We start from the raw sequence: 19,367 nt of genomic DNA, 5'->3' as shown, positions 1-19,367 counted from the left end.
TTCCTGGAGATAATAGTTGGAGGTAAATGCATTTATTCCTGTAAGTACCTCGAGGGTTTCAGAGCATACGCTGAGTCTGTTCATTATATATTCCTGCACAAACATCTTTCAATAATATGATGACCTAAAGTAAAATAGTGAGATTTTTCTGTGAGATAAAAGGCAAAAATTCTCTGTGTGTCTCATCCAGTTTTAGCACAGGAGTGAGACCATGCCATTGCCTGGTGTTGATAAATGCTGTGTAGTTTAGTTTCAGCTGCTTACCGACCTTAGTGTGAGGACAAACCTACATAAACTGCAATCTCACAGGCTGCCTCAAGAAACGCAGCAGCCAATCAGGAGCATCCTTGATGACCTGCGAGCTCGTCGGGCCAATCAGAGCAGCCAGTCAGGGGGCCACTGAGCTGTGGCATGTCGGACCGCATTACCCAAAATTCCCTGTGTATCCCCAAGGCTCTGCTGTGTTGGGAATGTGTGGTGTCGTCTGAGGCCTGTCTGCAAGGAAACCTCATTTTTCATCTGGTGTTCTCTCTTTTTCTCTCTCTCCCTTCATCCCTCCTCCTGCTCTCTCTCTTATACTGGGACTTCTCACCCTGCCTCTCTCTTTCTAAATTTGGCAGATATCCCTTTAGTGTATGCCTTTGTGTCTCTGTGTATGTGCTTGTCTGTGGCTTCTGTCCTTTCCCTTTCCCCCAGCACCTTCCTCTTTTTCTGTGTGACCCCCCATGGGAAAGTATTGTTGCTGTTTGTGCCCATGTTCTGTTACTCTGAGTAATTGAACATCTCTTTGATATAAACATGACCCCCCCCCTCCATTTCCCAATTATCTCTGTGTCTTAATTAGGCCCTCATACTGTGTGGAGACCCTCCCTGGTGACTGTGTGTGCGTCTGTGACTGTGTATGTTTGCAGCAATAGCTACTGTGGTCTAATTCAGTTGTAGTTGTCCTGACTTGCCATGGGATGTTCTGTCAGGCTGACTAATTACCAACTGGTACGTGTGTGCGCTTGTGTACATCTCTGTGTATGTGCTGTGCAATAATGCAGTTCAAGGTACCTACAGTATATTAGTAAGTTCTGCTTTCACTGTTACGCGGAACATCAATATCGATCACTGTGCTGTCAACACACCCAGTCAACTTAGCCACAGTCAATGATTTCTTATTTTTGAAGAATCTTGTGTGTGTCACAGTGTATATGACGTGACTATGACAACTAATGGCTAGTGTGCATGTGGGCAGCATGCATGTAGGTGTGTGTTCCTTTGAGGTCTTTGTAGATGGCACTCCCCCAGGCATCTGATTGACAGCAAGTCGCCTCTATGGCAGAAAATCCATGGCCTTCTTCCCTCACCTTTACTCCGACTGCTGTCCCTACTGCTGATTTATTGTGATGCTAATTTGATTTCAGCTCACTGTCCTCCTGCTCTCCACCGCTGTCACCTTTAAGAGGCTTGGATAAGGTTCCTTAGGCTGGTCTTAGGTAATATACTCATGCAGGACAGACTTAGAGTTTTTTGTAAAATTAAATTTTTGCCATTTTTAATTCTGCATAAACATAAAGAACATAGGAACATAAATGTTTAAATAAACTATGATCAGACATTGAAGTGCAGATTTTCATCTTTAATATTTGTTATGTTTTAGTGGACAAAAGAATGAGATGGCGGGAGTTAAAGGGAGAGAGATAGGGAAAGGTTTAGAGAAGGGGAAGGGGCAATCCTGGTTTAAAGGAAATCTCCCTGGCCAGACACAATCTGTACATCAATGCATATGCCACCAGGGCAGCCTCAGTCAAAACCATAGCAATCGCTGACGGTCTGAAATCCCACAACATCAAATACCTTTAAACCTGAAGGTAAGCAGTTTAACCTTATAGTCATTGTTTCATTTCGACTCCAGTGTGCTGGACTAGAGCCAAAACAATGAAGAGAAGAAAAATGTTTCACTGTCCAAATGCTTACACACTGCACTTCATATCTGAGGAACAGATCATGAAATAACAAAAGTGGCTTATGTTGTCTGTGGGTCTGCAAAGTCTCTGTAGTGGTGGTTGTTGTTGTGTTTTGCAGAGTCTCTTTTTTTAGGTCACATGTAAGTGGAAACCTGCTGCTTTTTTGCATCCATGCACTACCAGTTGGTTACATCATGTAGAAAAAATGCAAAATCCCACTGGTTGATAGCCCTGCATGAGATTAGCAAATGATTCATGTCTATCTACATTTGTATTCCGTGCAATGTGAGCGATGCTAGTACTGCCGTTTTCAGAGAGGGGCATCAAAGATGGGGGTTGAAAATAATAGGCATTTACAGGGTTCCTCTTCCTCTCCATCGCCCAGTATTTCTCTCAATGTTTCCTCCACTCACTTTGTCAGTCTTCCAGTTGTTTGATGGGAAGCTGACAGATGACAATCTCATTTCCATTCAGGCATGGTTCCCCTGCTATCTGGGGGCTAAGCCATGCAATAGCTATAAGTGTCACATTAAATCCCAGCCAGGGAGATGGGAATGGCAGAGTGACAGAGAAGCCATTCACAACTGCTATTATCTATGCCTCTGTGGGTGACACCCACAGATAGAACTGTGCAGCTGTAGTGTGCCTGTGCTGAAGCGAAGACGTGTTTAGGTAGCCATGATCTTTACAATGTCCCAGAGCAATCTCCTGCCTGACACTGACTGTGATTCACTTCACAAGTTTAAAGTGATGTGAGTTCTACATTTGACAGCAACGGTGACGGCGACAGCAGTGATGTTGATGATGATGATCACGGTCATACCAATACTGATCAATGATAATTATTATAGTCAAAATTATCATGATGAGTGTGTTGATGATGGCAGTGACAGTGATCAGTGATCAGTATTGGCTATGCTGGAAATGATGATGATGATCCACGTACATATTAATTGTGATGAATTCATCACGGAAATTGCCCAGGGAGTGAAAATGAATTTGAACATGTGCAATTGAAGTCCATTACATTAACAGCAGGGTGTAATTACCTTCAGTCAAATAATTTGAATGAACACATTCAGACAATGGGTAGCCTCTTGTTTGACGGTGATTAAATCCACCACCCAAGTGAAGAAACTGAAGAACTCCTATAATTATTCTAGCCAGTACTCGTGGAAATCCATGTCCTATTGCTCATCCACTTACTGAGTGCAAGCAATGGTTTTCAGACCTCTAATAGGCTTCATTATAGCCAGCAGGATAAATAACATGATTCTGTTATTGCCTGGCACCCATATACTCAATGACCAAAAGGCCCTGCTGCTCCCCAAAATAACCAGCTCAAAAGAACAATACCAGCACCTGGAAAAGGGCAGCAAAAACTTCATATGGCAGTCGAAGACAATTACCCCAAGAAGAATGGTCTCCCTTGCATTTAGCTGATGAGATTTTGGTGAGGTGGAAAGAGAACAAGTGGAGGACAAAGAAAAAAAATCTCAGTCCAATTACTGTGACCCTGAAGAGATTTGGAAGTTCTCTCGATCGTCTGTGAGGGGACATTTGAATGGAGCAGTGGCAGAAAAGGGGAAAGTGAATTATTGATTCTAATTACACAGGCCCCCGATTCTCTGCTCTCTGTGTGACAGGCCTCTTTTCAGTTCTGTCATTAAAGACCCTGTTTATGGGAAAAGCTGAGACATTAACATTGTGCACTGATCAGGGTTGTTAAGTGACTGAAGTTGTTAACATTGATTATTTGGTTAGTGTTTGAGTTGCATGATGGTTCATGATTTTTAGGGTTAACTTGTTAGGGCAGTCCAGTGCCGCATTATCATCACACCGTCTCAGTGGCTCTTGTTCAACTGTAGCTGTACACTGTTAGTACATGTAAAGTATACAGCACTTCAAAAAAAAACTGGTTATGGTTTATTGCGGTCCTTTGAGGATCACTGTTACTAGTTTTACAGCTAAGCTCAGCTGTCTGCCTTGCATAAGTTATTATCATTATGTATAGAACATATTTGCATGCAATGCCTTTGAAAAAGTTTTTCAACAATCTGCTGGCAACTCTACCTGGGTTTGGGTTATATAATCCTTAGGTTGAATCTGATAGCAAGAGATTTAAATGCAATCATCCACAGGTTTTACATCCATTCTGTTTTTAGTTCAGTACATAAAATCTTTAGTATGAGCGTTCTTTTATTTTTAATTGCAGAAAACAAGTGCAAAACATCGCCTATTCTTAATGTCTCTGTTTGAATTGGATTTCGAGTGCAAATTACAGCTATAGTTTGTGATTGCATGCTTTATTATCATCTTCATCATATTGCAATTTCTTCTGCTTGCCTCAGAGTTGACGGTTAAACACATGCATGGATATAATTTGTGTGGATGCTTCTGCGCATGGATGCACACGTGCTTTGCATTGTGGAGATGGAAGCTTGGGGTGGGCATGAGGCGTCTGATAGAAACAGGACACACTCATTCAGAATACTGATGATATGCTGTGCGGATGTCTCTGATGCAGAAGTCAGATACACAAGCACACAACTGCACATATATACAACCTCCACCTTTGTGATCCCTGTCATGACTTGCTCTCTCTTGCATTTATCACTAATATACTTTGACATGAAGTCCATTGTGTCATATGAATGCCAACTAAACTCAGAATGCCTGGAGTGGTAGTCTCCTACATTGAGATAGCAAGGAAGACAGTTTTACTCCCCCTTATTCATCATAGTATAATAGAGCTTTCAACGCTGAGGTCTTGTTGGATGTGTTTTGAATGGGGGTGGTGATATTTTACAAGCCAATAGAAATTATCCTCACTAGATATATCATTTCTTAATCCTGATCATATTTCCTTCCAAAGAGAGCAGTGTTTTAGAGCAGATGAATAATGTAAAGCTGTTAATAATATTTTTGTAATGATCTGTGTGCAATTTTAGTTGTTATATCTGTAAATTCTAATCACAGGCCTCTTTCTTTTCTATAAATGTTAATGAATGAAATTTTAGTGTTGACTATTTGGCCAATTCCGAAGTGAAAGTAGTTTGAAATGTAAAGTGGATTTTCAGGAGCACAAGAAATTCAGACACATACTGTAGACACGTAGAGACCTTATTTAATGATTATGATTTGCTATCTCATAATTATGAGAAAAGATGTTGTAATTATGAGATCTGGATAATTATGAGGAAACTGTGTCGAGATTGTTACGAGATAATGTACCATAGACTAATACACAAAACCACAATGCAATAATTCTGTGTGGATCCTAAAAAACATATTTTTTCTATTATCTTATTAACCTAATTTTAAGGCCTGTAGAGTTTACGTTGTTCTACCTAATTTTCTGTTCTCACTCCTTTGGTCCCTGCTGTTCTGACAAGAGATGGAGTGAATAGTTTATAAGTGCAGAATTATATCCGTACTCTCTAATGTATGTTCAATTCTCTGTCTTAGTTCACAGCATGAAAGGTTGCTGTAACACAGTGTACATGGCAGTATTGTGCGTGTACAGTTTTGTGCAACTAAAACATAGAGCCATAATGGAAGACATCATGCTATGATAGCAGACAAATTAGTGTGTGTGCCTGTGGGTGTGTTCAGGAGTGTGTGATGGGATAGGCTGGATAAGATCTCATTTTTATTTCTTGGCAGAGCAGTGGTGGAGATTGAGCAGAGCGAGCAGTGTGGGGATGTTGGAGGTTTGTCAGGTCACCAAGCGCACTCCCAGTCCCATATTTACTGTATTCACTGATTCATTACATCACATGCGGCGCTGTATAATCCCAGACTGAGGAAGGGGAGGGGAGCACAGAGGGAGGAGAAGGACGCAATGGGAGATATGACTGAGGAAAAGCAGCCCCTCTGTGACGGCCCATTGAAATAAGAAAAGGAGATAATACTTTTAAAGCATTAAAGAAAAATTGAATATCAGCAGAATGGGCTTCATATTGTCAAATTGAATGCTACTTTTCTCTCAATCTGTCTGTCCTCACATACCAGTTGCTTTGGAAAATGCGCAAAAGGGGGAATATGAAAAGAAATCAAATATCTCTTGCCCCAGTACGCTTACATGCACAGATTTACCGATTTCATGACCCCCACCCCTCGCCACCTAGTGCCTGCTCTTTCTGTCTGCCTCAATCATCCTTTCTCTCTTCCCCTTCCCCTGCTCTTCCCCCAAAATTCAATCTTGTGTTTGCTTGTGATGGAGAGGAGCCTGGTGGTTTTATGTCAGACACAGTAGAATATATTAAACTGCAGGAAAAAATAAATAAATGGAGCAATCTATCTGTCCTAGTTTCTCTTCATTGAATGAGCATGATTTGGTTGTGGATGCTGTTTTATTTACTCTTTTTCCCAAAAAATGCAATACGGTGTTCAGTAAGGTTTGTAGCTGAATATTGATATTGACTTTCTGTGGGTTGTGCGGATGGTGACGGTTGAAAAAGGGAGGGTTCACCATATTGTTAAGTAAAGAAAAGTTTAGGGTTATATAATGAAATTCATGCCTCTATTGGAGACACTGTACTTTAGAAAAACTCATGCCATGCCACAGCACCAACAATTAATTGACCCTACTAACAAATATTACCTGTATAGCAAGAGTCTGGTGTACAGTAGCCTTTTCCTCTGTGCCGCTGACCTCCATTGTTGTTCCAAGACTATTAAAGCATCAATGAGGAAAACCATTTCTCTAACTGACATGTTTTTATTATGACAAACATGGGCAGTCTAGTTTATTGTGAGTCAGTCTCAATTCTATTCTGTCCTGCTGCTGAATATATTTACTTATGTGTCCAATTCTGTGCTTCAGATAGTGCCCCAGTATTGAGGTATTATATATGTACAGTATATAGAAATATTGAAAAATTAACAAATTAATCACTGCTAATGATGAATATTGATAGATTTATCTTTCAAGTGATTTTTATAAAAAAAATTGTAATTGCTTAACAGTATTTAATTGATTTATTCTGCAGCACAAAGCATGTGCAAGTGGCTACCCTAGGACATCCAGCCTGTAAAGCCAAACCGTTGTGTGTCATGTTGCTTAGCTTGTCACAGTACACAGTATTTCTTGTACCAACACTCCTCTAAACAAGACTCGAGGCATGGCAACACCTCTGATGAGTGGGATTTTGACTCCTGCTCTGAAGTTAGAAAAAGAAGACTGGGGAGTGTAACAGGAAGCTTTCCCTGCTTTATATATATTTATACTTTTATGTCTTCGGTGCTATTTGCTCACTTTATTTGAATAGCATGAAATAAGGCATGAATGAACAGGTCACTTGCGTGTGGGCCTCCATCTCTTTTGTAACAAATAGTGAGCTTTTTAGAAGCATTTGCTGTTTATTGGACCATTGGATGCAGTGATGGAGAGATGAAAAGCGGAGGAGGGAAAGCAGAAAAAAGAAGGCATTGAATAGGGCTGTGAAATGAAACAAAGCTTCTGACGCAGAGAAATCAGGTACGGAAGTCTGAGAAGTGTTTCACAAGATGGAGAGAGCATGTGAAACGAAGAACGGAGACTGAAAACAAGAGAAGGAAAGACGGAAGAGCCAAAACGCACTGTGAACTCACAAACTCAGCTGACAGAGCTGATTGATGGAGAAGAGCTAGAGGGAGATGGGTAGCGGTTATTGAAGGAGAGTGCAGCCAATAACCTCCCGTGGGTCCGTTGTCTCAAGTCCATATCCACAGCCAGCAAGGCAGAAACAGTAATAGGGATTCCCTATTGACCAGTTGATGGCAGGCAGGTGGGAGGCCATGGATCTATTCTCCTTGCCCCTGTAGGAAGAGAGCGCCAGCTGACACCAGCTGCATTTATCAGATTTTCTCATCTTACTTTCCACATCTTTTTTATTTCTTTGTTTCCTTTCCTACTGCTGACATCCCCCTTCATTCAGTTTCCATCCTCCTCTTTCTCTTCCCTGTCACAATCTTCATTTCAACACAGAGATGCAGCTGTGTTGGGGGACTGTGATCAATACCTCATGTGTCTTTTGCAGCCTTGACATTACTGCGAAATAGAGGAAACAGCAGAATGTCAGGTGGCAAAACAACAGACAATAGCTGCCAGTTCTTTTGCTTCGGGTGAAGAGTTGAGGGAGTCATGGGTATCTATAAAATGTATCACAACTCTAATATTTCAGAGTTGGACCTGCCTCTGTTCCTGGAATCCAAACCTTTTCTTGCACTGCATCCACCTGAATGTTTTATGATTCCCTCAAGTTGCCTATCAGTCAAATGTCAATACATTCCCACTTACTTCCAAGATATTTCTTTGTTATTTTGACCCAAACACATCACATTCCTGTGTGTGCATGTATACACGCATGCACAACTTGCAGTCCTACAGTACTTTTAACAGGTACTCAACATTACTGCTAGTGTCATCTCTTCCTGTTGCTGTGGTGCCCGGATACAACCTCAAGATCAGTGATTGACGCATTGGCAGGATCATGGCTGACATGACAAGACAAGTGACAGGTGATGCTCTGACACCCAAGCCTGACGTTGGTGATGACAGGACCTCATGGATGGCAACACATTCTCACATTTTTTTTTTACATGATATGACATATGCACAAATTCTTATTTTTGTATATGTAGTAGATCATATATCTCATACATATACAATCCATATATGCAGAGAGCCACTTTCTTTCATAGTCCCAGTCTCTGATGCTCATATACAGAAGTAATCTGTCTCAGACACACACATAGACACAGAAGCACACAAACACCATCCCATCTTCTAAATCCGTCTTTTCCACGGCTCATTTCCTCCCTCCTCTCCTCTAAAAATGACAGTGGCAGATATTTCCACTCGCTCGGAAGGAAAAAGAGAAGATATATCTAGTTGAGTCACAAAATTGGGTTCAAATTATATTGCTCTGTCAAGGCAGCCTTGACTTCTTCTTACCAGACCTGACATTTGGAGTGTATCTGCAGGATAGCAATTTTGCTCTCTTCCTCCTATTCAACACGGGCTGACTCACTTTGTTATGTATTTTGGATGCACTCATGGTCTATTAGATATTATTTTACTGGCAGGATGTTTTCTTTGAGTAGATACTAGTGTGGTTCACACCTCTCTTCAGGTCATGGGGAGGTGTGAACCGAGGATTACTGCAGTGCTAAACAATGATTTTTTTGTTTTGTCGAGCCGTCAAGGTGCTCGCCATATAGTGACCTTTATGTACTACATTTGATAAGAATGGATTTGATGAAAGCCTATTGATCCTTGTGGGTTATTGAAGAAGCTATAATATACCAGTAGCTATATTGCCAAGCCCTATCTGGGCAAAAAATAAGGCCTGCTCCATCTAGGCTGTCATTACTTTGCACATTCACAAATTACAGCTTATCATATTGATTTATGAACTATCGGTACCAGATTCTTCAAAGAAGTAGGGCATAGACAGTCCACTTTTATAATCTGTTTCAGCACAGATACAGGAGAATAACACAAATATCATCTCTTGCTGCTTGTTTCCTGCCATCTGCATGATATCTGTAGGCAGCTAAGTGAGTCCAGCTAAACCAACCACACACTTTCCCTCCAATCCCTTTGGGTTCATCAGAAGTAGATAACATATCTACTATCTGTCATATATGCAACCATCAGATTCACTGCGAGATAGCCAGAGGTAGCAAGCCTGTGTGAAGTGGGGACAGTGTTGTAAGCTTTGGCAAGTGCAGGTGTGTTTTTATGTGTAATAACTCATTGATAGTGCAGACATTTTACACACTGTGGAAATACATAAATTCAGAGTAATCTGTCTAAATCAATGTATGTCCCAGTTTTTCAGACATTGAAAGTCCATGAGTAACTGCTTTCCCATAACACTTGCATAGCCATTGTATCCTGGCAGGGCTCGACCATGTCAGCCTGAGTTTTCACCAACTTCTTTGCAAGTCTAAAACACTGCTGAATGCTCTTTTTGCTAACCTAAGATTAGTTTCAGTGACCCCTCTGAGCCTGCATGACAACACCTAAAGGGAAAAGCCTAACAGAGACAGGCTAGATGAAAAGGTAGATTCCCTCATTTGGATAGGCTAATGGTAATTCTTGCAGTTTGTGCCTGTACTCAGTTTCAGTTGATAATATTACAACTTGTCCCGAACCTGTCATTAATAAACCCTGACAGACCAAATAGACAGGCACATATATGTCCTCATACCACTGCACATGCACACAAAGAGAGGCTTTTTTCTTTTCCCAAGGACAAAACGAATAACAATCTGCTGAAGTGGTAAAAACCACCATATATAAAGCTCCAAGGCTTTGACCTGGATGCAGGGATTTGCTGTACAGCACTAAGGCTGTAGGTTAAACCATACAAGTTTCTCTTTTGATTTCGGATCTCTTCCACATAAGAACAAACTTAGAGTTAAGCAGGTGAGGGTTTAAATTGTTCTTACTATTACGCTCAGATAAAATACAGACAAAAGGTTTCAGCACTTTATTTCCAACGCTCTGGTCCACTTCCTGTGGAAACAACCAGCCGCAATACAATAGCTAATTAAATGTTCCTTCTACAAGGCAGTCTCAGAGCTAGAGCTAATTATCAGTTGGCACTTGTATAGCACTTCTACAAAATCTGAACCTTTAAGCTTGTTGTGTAGCAATCTCTGTACACTGTTATACATGACCTTTTTAGATTCCTGAGGTCAGAGCATTGAACACAGGATGTAAGATTTAAAGCTTTAGAGCTTAATTTGAATGTCCTGCTATTGTACAAGTCTGACACGGTTGTGCCTTTGAACTCTCTTGTACTAACTCCAGCTGAGGAGAAACTGCTGAGACGTTGAGACCAGCAAGCACTTTGTGTGTATGTGTGTGTTTGATGTACAAGTGATGTGTGTGACAGCAGAGGAGGCTGTTGGACAGCAAGGACGTGGCATGATGACAGCTCCATTAGTGGCCCTCCTGGGGCTTTGGAGGGGCCCTCTGATCAATCTGGCCCCTGCTTAGACCTTGGCTTTGCTGCATCTTTGGTCCTCAGCTCACCAGTCTGCACACTGACAAGTGTTATTGATGCAAGGGCAAACACACACCAAAGATGCATTATGCATGCATAGACACACGCACTTATGGGCATCTATATTTGTGCCCATATAGTCGTTGTTATGAATATGCATATATATGTATAATTTCTTTTTCTTTTTTCTTTCCCCTTAGTTCCTATGCACCAATACGGGCCTTGAGGTGCACACATACATACATAGACATGCACAAAGAAAGACACTCACGGCTGGCAGAACTAGTACGTTAAATTGCTATTCACACTCTAGCACATTATTTCCAACACATCTGTCAGTGTAAGACGTTTAAAAATGAATTGTAGATCAGTCATTTACATCGTAGATGATTCATATTGATTTGAAGGCAACTTGCTACTTACCGGCTGGCTGCATTCAGCCAGGTCATTGTCATACTGAAAGATGAGCTGTAACAATAAGTCTATGGTTGTGTTCTTCAAGGAACTCTCTAAATATTTTCCACATTCATACTTTCATAATTTCCTCAATTACAAAGGCATCTGCAGTAGAAACCTGTCTGAACCTGTGCTAATTAGGTGGTCATCCCTTTGGAAAGTTCTTCCGTCACTGCAGAATAAGTCTGAAACATTTTTAATGACAATTAAATATATTTATTGAAATTTGAAAATGACTAATACCTTAATTAAGGTCTGTGCATGGTGTGGTGGAGTGTACCAGATGGTAGGAAGCATAGTGAAACAGGTAGAAGGAAGGTTGAGGGAAGGGAGGGAGGGAAGCAGAAGGGAATGCGTCGTGGTTGTGCTCCCTTACATTGCATATTGCAGCTTTCAATATGTCTTATTAAAATAACAAAAATTAAATTAACAGGTAATAGATTAGGAAAGAATGTCCATCATAATGACAGACAATGAAGCAGAGAGAGTTCCAGCCTCTGCAGTGTAATGCAACCTCTGCTTTTTATCATGGGGGCCTCAATAGTGCATCTCCACAATAAAGACAGTAAGACAATAAAGAGCATATTTCAAACCAGCTCAGAAATATAAATTTTACCATATGCAGTTATAACAAGGTCGTAATGTACAATTTAAAGGTCTGCGGGATCAGGATATAAGTTGGTTTCCAGTCCTAGTCTGATTGTTTGGCCCACACAGAGCACTTGTGTGGGGCAGGCCGATCTCCAGAAAATGTGAAATCGCCATCCCCTGTGTCAGTGAAATTGCCTGTCAGAGCCATTTATCTTGTTTATATGTGTCAACAGGGGACAATTGTTGACATGACAAACCCACAGTCATTGAACTGCTTGAGTTCTGGCATGCCCTGTGGTGGGCAGTTGTTTGCAGATGTCTTGTACTGATCAGTCCTGCACTAGAACGCTGAGAGTGGTATAACTGAACCAGTGGAAAAACCCTGTGGTTTATTCAAAGGCAAAGTATAATTCTCTCAGCAGGTGTATTCATGATGTATTTGCAACTTAATCACATCTATCACAAACCCAAAACTTGGCTGCAGAGCTGTTTATGCATTAAATGTCTTGCCGGCTTACTCTCTCATTGCATTTGCCTCCCCCATTTCCACATTTTCCCAGGTTATGGGGCTAATTCCTCACGTCTCCTCCTATATCTCCAATCTCCTTCCCCAGGTGTTAAATTAGAGATGAAACCTGCCTGACAAGGCACTGAGTTACATAAGCCTCCCTCTGTCCTCTCACCTGGATCCCATCGCCTTCATTATTCTGTGTGAGGATCATTTGGCTGTGAGTAAGCCCTGCCCTGCCACAAGGGAGCTGGCATTAATATTTATTAGAAAGGGTTTTTTGGAGAGAGGAGATACCGAGGAAAACCGAATAGATGGGCAGAAAAAGAGAGAAAGATAGAGAATGTGTGTGTTGTGATATACAGCGTGTTTGTTTTCATGTACATGGTTGTTGTTGAATGTGCAGATAATTGTGAAAGGCTTAGGCCACAGGCCACAGCCAAAGGTTGTGAGAGCTGGACAGACTTGTCATATAGAGGACACTGCAGCCATCTGTTTCAAGTGACAAGTGATAGTGAATAGTTTTTTTTTGGAAGAAAACTAATAGTGTATGTTTAATCCCCAGGCTAACAGCATGTTGGGTTATTTATTCATAATTTTATACAGGGTGCCAAAAGTGTACCCTTTTTTTATGCAGAGGCTGGCACTCTCTCTGCTTTCTCCTTGAAATTAGCATATGGAATATTGAAATCTGGTATGGCAAGATTTAAAAATATAAGTTACATTCAATAAAAGAGGTATTACTTATGAATGTCTTACAGAATGAGCTTTGTAGCTGTGGTATGTTTCGTTTGACTTTTAGTTATTTAACTAGGCTCATTATTAATGCTACTATCTGCATTATATATGATCTTATAGGTGTATTAATATGAATCAATTATTTTGAAATGTCTGCAGTATTTATAAGTTTCTCTTACAACTTTTAAGTGAAACAACTACGGGAATCGCATCTTGTTTCTCATGGCGGTTTTAATGAGGTCCTGAATGAAGCCATTGCTGAGCATTTCCTGTGACTGCATCTCACTGATTCACAATCACCTCAAGGCATACAGTATACATTTAACCACAGCGACGCTCAGTCTTGCTCTGATGTGTCTGTAGTGGCTCCAGACTGTGTAATTCCATTTGTTGTTTGGGCCTATCGGTTCTATGGCCAGCAAATATTCAAAGCAGACCTCCTTTTAAGCCTATTGCACTCCCTTTGCAAGATACAATTACTGTATATCAAGAGTGTGATTATATTTGAGTATGCCAGTTATGAGTTCCTGCTGTGACTGCCTCCCAACCAGGCACATGTCTTTAAGTAGTTTTTGTGTATGCAGTCGAGGTTTACAGCCAAGCTTCTGCAACCTTTAAAAATTCATAATTGTTAATATAGGGATTTAAAATGGAAGTGGGTGGGACACAGGATGTTAAAACAATAGAAACAGTGATCTCTTCTTCAAACTTTGTGCTGTCTAACCTATTTTCTTTTTCTGGCAACAGCGGATCAAATGACTGTGTATTTGAAAGAACTCACCTTTGACAGGCCCATTCAGCGCTAGCTTTTCCAGCCCACTTTTCGTTCAGTTCATGCTCACCACTCACAAAGTATTGTTTTTATTTATTTTACAGTTACCAGCTGTACCCAGGCAAAAAAGAGGCAAATAAATAAATAAAATTATACTACCACTACAGTAGATTCAAAGCATCAAACAGAAGACGAACAATATTCACGTCTGGTTGCTGAACAAAGTGGTTTGAGTTCCAATTTTGAAAAAAGTTTTTTTCTTATATATTAAATAGATTTTTTTTTTTTGCATTTCACTTTAATTTCTATCAATTATGGCCTTGCTTCAAAACACCACAATTCCCTACTTGGATTACAAAGCCTCTGAACATAATATAAATGTAAGTGATGACTCATTGGAAAGCCAACGGAGAGCACAGCAGGACAGCTTTTAAATGAAGTCTCTGGACCATACTCTGGCAGCCGTATTGTACAGAATGCAGAGTATATTTAAAATTTATACGACATAGCTAACACCGCTGGTGTTATATATCAATGTAACATTATATAGCAACAGCAACATTAAAGACATAAACTGTATGCTGTAAAATCTATAAATGAAGGTAATACATGAAAGGAAGATCATGCATAAAGATGAACAACTACTAAGAAATTAAAAAAAAAAAAAAACAGAATTGATTGCTGAGATTTATTTTGATAAACAGAAACGACATTTTGCAGAAGCTGAGGCATATGGCCAATCCAAGCAACAGACATCTTTTTGTAAGAGTGATGTGTTTCCTCTCTCCAGGCTGCTTGGAGTAGCACTCTCCCAAAATCTGCACTCAGAGATGACAACAAATCAAGACTGAATTAGCTTTTCCAGAGGAACTTGTGACACACAGCCTTCAAGCTGAGAGCTTAAAAGTCATTTTACCACTTTACCTATCATTCCCGGTCCTTTTTGGCTCGCTTTTTAAATTCTGACCCTCAGAAACACATGATTGCACATCAAGAGTTTTTCTCTTATTTCAGTGACAGAAGGTGACAAATAACAGAAGCTCAGTTTTGTGGATATTGATGCATGACTCATAGTTTACCGCGCGTGATTAGCTTGATAATTACTTGGTTATCCACCTGTCAGATGTCTTCGAGCACACAGACCCGCCAGAGAAAACAAGATTGTTCTACAAAAATGTCATTAGCATTCACCTTGAAGTCATTTTTTGCCACCTGTAGATGTAATGAGCTCTGCTAACCAATAATGTTGTACAACTTGCTCTGCAATAACAAAGTAAAAATCATACATGGGCCTTCTTTGTAGAATATGCTAGGGATGTCCTATCAAGATCTTTGAAACCCAAATTTAAGTCCTTCAATAATGTGCTACTTATATTTTGTTATGTTTTAATCAATTTTATATGTGACAAATTGAAACAGCTACAGACTTCTTAATCCCACACACTGCAATATGTAGGGAGAGTGTCTACATTTAAATAATTGATGTTGTGCGACCCCTGAAACGTACATGACACACTCTGCGAGTTAGAAGATTTATGAACTACAGGATCACTAAGTCCACTCAGGATGTGTAGTAACAACTGATATGATTTGCCTCTGGCAACACTCGTCAATGGCACGACTGAAAGTGACAGCCAGCACTGGAAGCTAGTGTCTGAACTTTTTAAATACTTCTCTCTACTTATAATAATTTTAATTGTAGCTTAGGAAATTAGTAAAAGTGTACAAGTTTTACTTGTATGTGTGCTTGTGCTGTATATTCTCCTGTGGTACAGCGATAGCAACATATTAAATAGTCAGCAATTAGAAAATCCATGCATTTTACCATCCTTAATGTTTTTGCTACAATGAACCAATCCATAAAGCAAACTAAAATTAACTTTATAAGTGAGTTTATAATATTTCTTAAAAGTGAAAATTTGAATTCCAAGTCTTTCTTTTCACTTTTACTGCTACAGTCTTTTTTAGTGGGTTGGTCAGTTATGACAAGTAGCTCGTTAGATAATGTTAGAAAAGTTTTATTTTTAAGGAAGAAGGAACAGTGTGTTATTTTTTTCTTTTCAAAGTTACACAGTCTTGGTTTAAAATGCCTTATATGGCCTAATGTTATACAGTGTTCCCAACCTTTGAAAGTTGGTGAATAATTCATGCCCTCAGTCCTTTAATAGTTCTATAATATGTTTGAAGAGCTGTGCCACCTTGAGGGTTTAACCCATATGTATGTAATATGATGAAGAGGAATGAATATAGATTTGACTCAAAACCGACAGATTGAGGTTAGACCTTAAGCTATGAATAAGCACAAGCTAAAACTTGTGTAAAACTTGCAGGTTTGTATAGAATGGCAATGCCAAAGATGAAAATAGGATTGCTTACACCTCTGAAATGATGTTGGCTTTCTACATGTTAATATATTGTATGCTGCTCTTGTTGCACAAACAAGCATGGCGAGTGGTTTTACTTAAAGTAAAAAATAATAATAATAATAAAATAACTTTTCTTATGTTTCTGCAGACATAATGTATAGATATTGACTCACTTTGGAGGTTGTAATTTACAATTTTACCTGAAGAAAAGCTGTAGTAAAAGAAGGCGTAAACAGTGGACAAGATCTAAATCTATTTGCTTTTCATCCTTTTTTCTACTAAGGTTGTGTTCATTTCAGACAACTGACCTTGAAAGCTTTATGAAAGCATCATAGATTCTACTGTGCTAGTGCCAAAAAAGCACCTTGTTGTTGCCATCAGCATATAGATGAGAGGTAAATGTATTCATCTCCTGCCGAGGAGAAACCTGATCTGTATTCATATCCCCATTTGCATATTTCCAAATGATCTCTCCTCATCTATGCTCTGTCTCTCAGTTTGTTTAATCACAGACGGCTGACAGTGAATTTAATTTTTGCTCATTTTATCCTGTTTAAAAAGTAATAAAGTTTGATGTTGAGGGACATGGAGTTTCTTTGATAGAATATATGTTAATTACAATGATAACATTTGTTGCCCAACAGTGCTAGTTAACATGATATCCTGTCACTATACCTTATAGTTTCATTATGCATTTACTATCTGCTTTTGAGTATTTGTCCCATAGAAAATGTAAAAGTAAAACTATTGATTTACACTCTGACTTATAAGTTGTCAATTATGTATTTCTTTTATGTTTACATTTCAGATTCTTGAATGGAAGAGTGACATATCTACTGAATGGACCTGTTGAGATGACCCGTCACGTCTTCTTCAGTTTCCAGCCCTCATCTTTTGCTCCATTGTGAGGAACATGAATACTTCTTACACAGTAAGCTCCTTTTTATTAATTGACTTTTTCAAGCTTTTAATTTAATGCATTCTGGCGACCCTGCAAAATTCCCACAGTTCGCACAGCTGTGCATTTTTTTTTATATGTGACTGTTTGGTTTCATATCAAAGCTTGGCACTGTGCATGACAATGGGAGCTTCACCACCATAGTGAACAGATCTGATTCCAATACATTATTCAGGACTTGGTACTACAGTTTATATATTCACCAATCTAGAGTCAATTGAGCTGCAAGCCTGTACAACTGCAGAGATGTTCTTAGTCAAATGAAAGAAACATTGGCAAGCTGCAGAGAGCAGTCAGTGATAAAATTCATTGAAAATCTGTTGCATGAAATTACTTTCAAAAAAGATCAGAATTTGTTTTTTGTTTGGCTTTTCTTAAATTACTAGCAATGAAATATTTTCACTTTCTAACATTTAAAAAAAAAAAGTAAGCAGTGACTTTCTGAAATTTTTCTTGAAGGCATTTATAGACTGCACTCTTTTCCTTTGAGGGACGTGTTGCTGTGTACAATACAAGGTGTGGATGAATGCTTGACATATTCCAGATGTAAACAAACTGGCACTTAGAATCCCCTTTTTCATGACTCATACGAAGGTAGTGTGCTTTAAAGGAACCCTACATTACCTTGAGAAGATCCACACACTGCAGTTTGTTCCCATTTTGTACCCTCCACCTCACACTTCAAGTCATTGTATATACGTGCTCCACTTCCCAGCATAAATCAATGTACTTTGAGCCAAATGTCAACATTGGTTAGCGAGAAAGCAGCAGGCAGAGGAGAAAAAAAATACAGAGAAGGCACATTGATTCATTATATAAGGTGGTTTGTGACATTATACAGTGCATCTCTGGTCAAAAGTGTAAGTCTATGAAAGGGCATTCCAATTCATTTACCAGCACAATAGGAAAACTTTTGAGTGTTTTGTGTGTACTATATGTTTCATAGATCACACATCACGTTCCTCTGTTCATTTCAAAGCACTTTTTTAACATAGATTTCTCAGACTTAACAGATACTGAACTCTGGCTTTATTGATTGCTTAGTATTCAGCGAGACTTCATTAAAGCAGTACTTACTAGTGGCAGTGTGTTTTGTTTGATCAGTCATTAGCAACTAATCATTAATATGTCTGAACATGTCCCTCTTATCTTTTGGATGGACTTATCTCAAAAGGCATTCAAGAAGTTTAGCAAAGAATACATTTACAAACTTATTATCTTTCATGCTTCTGTGTCTATTGAGTGCATACTTGCAGTATAAATCTTGAGTCTGAGGTAGAAGGTGAAGGTGAAAAGGTGTTACGAATCAGAGATGATTTAGTTTGTGGTGTAAAAGAAGCGGGCTCTTTGCATCTCTTATCGGCAGAGAATTAAATATTTTTTGTTTTTAATGTGCCGTTAGATTTTCCAAAAGGCACTTCTAAACCAGACAATTGATTTGTATCGCAACACTTTTTAAAAAAACTTGTTGTACACAGCCTATCACAGATCAGTTATGCATTGTTTCTGCTCCATGAGAGTTCAGTGTTCTCCTGAGTTAATCAGTTTGCATACGTTTGAGGTGAGGCAGACAGATACAAAGACGTGGAGATAATTAATTGGATCTCAGTTGTGGTTGATGCTGACAAACGGTAGTGCTCGGCATTACTGATGTGATGTTTTACATATGTAATGTAGCAGGTTCACGCATGCATTATTGCATGTTGACTACGTCTACCCCATCTTAATTGGCTTACATGTCAAAGTGGCAACATCTGGAGCACTGCACTGTATTATATGCATTTAAAAATTGCTTCTTTTAATGGCTTTTCTCCCAGGCTGTTTCTGTCTCCTCTTCTTTTCATTGTTTAATTTTTCATTCAAAACATGTTCTTTCCTCTGCAATCCTTCTTTCTCTGTTGCAGCTCGCACATTTTTCCCGCACACCTACTTCAATCATCCTCCTTCTTCTTATCTTGAGATATTTTCCAGATATTCTCTCACATTGTCGGCTATTTTCTTCATCACATCTTCCTCCAGAAAAG

General features: G+C 39.4%; 1 long non-coding RNA gene across 2 annotated transcripts in view; it reads left to right on the top strand.

Annotated features, from left to right (window-relative positions):
• LOC113164859 overlaps positions 1 to 17,316 on the top strand; it is a 125,279-nt gene extending 107,963 nt beyond the window's left edge. For both annotated transcript variants that reach the window (XR_003299040.1, XR_003299038.1), the window contains one exon: positions 17,194 to 17,316. This is a non-coding gene — a long non-coding RNA (uncharacterized LOC113164859). The remainder of the gene's footprint in view (positions 1 to 17,193) is intronic.
• Positions 17,317 to 19,367: the final 2,051 nt, after the last annotated feature.

Source organism: Anabas testudineus, chromosome 23, assembly GCF_900324465.2.
Source record: "Anabas testudineus chromosome 23, fAnaTes1.2, whole genome shotgun sequence".
Classification (NCBI taxonomy): Eukaryota; Metazoa; Chordata; class Actinopteri; order Anabantiformes; family Anabantidae; genus Anabas; species Anabas testudineus.
The sequence above is the reverse complement of the archived record's forward strand: the minus strand, read 5'-3'. Positions and strand labels throughout refer to the sequence as shown.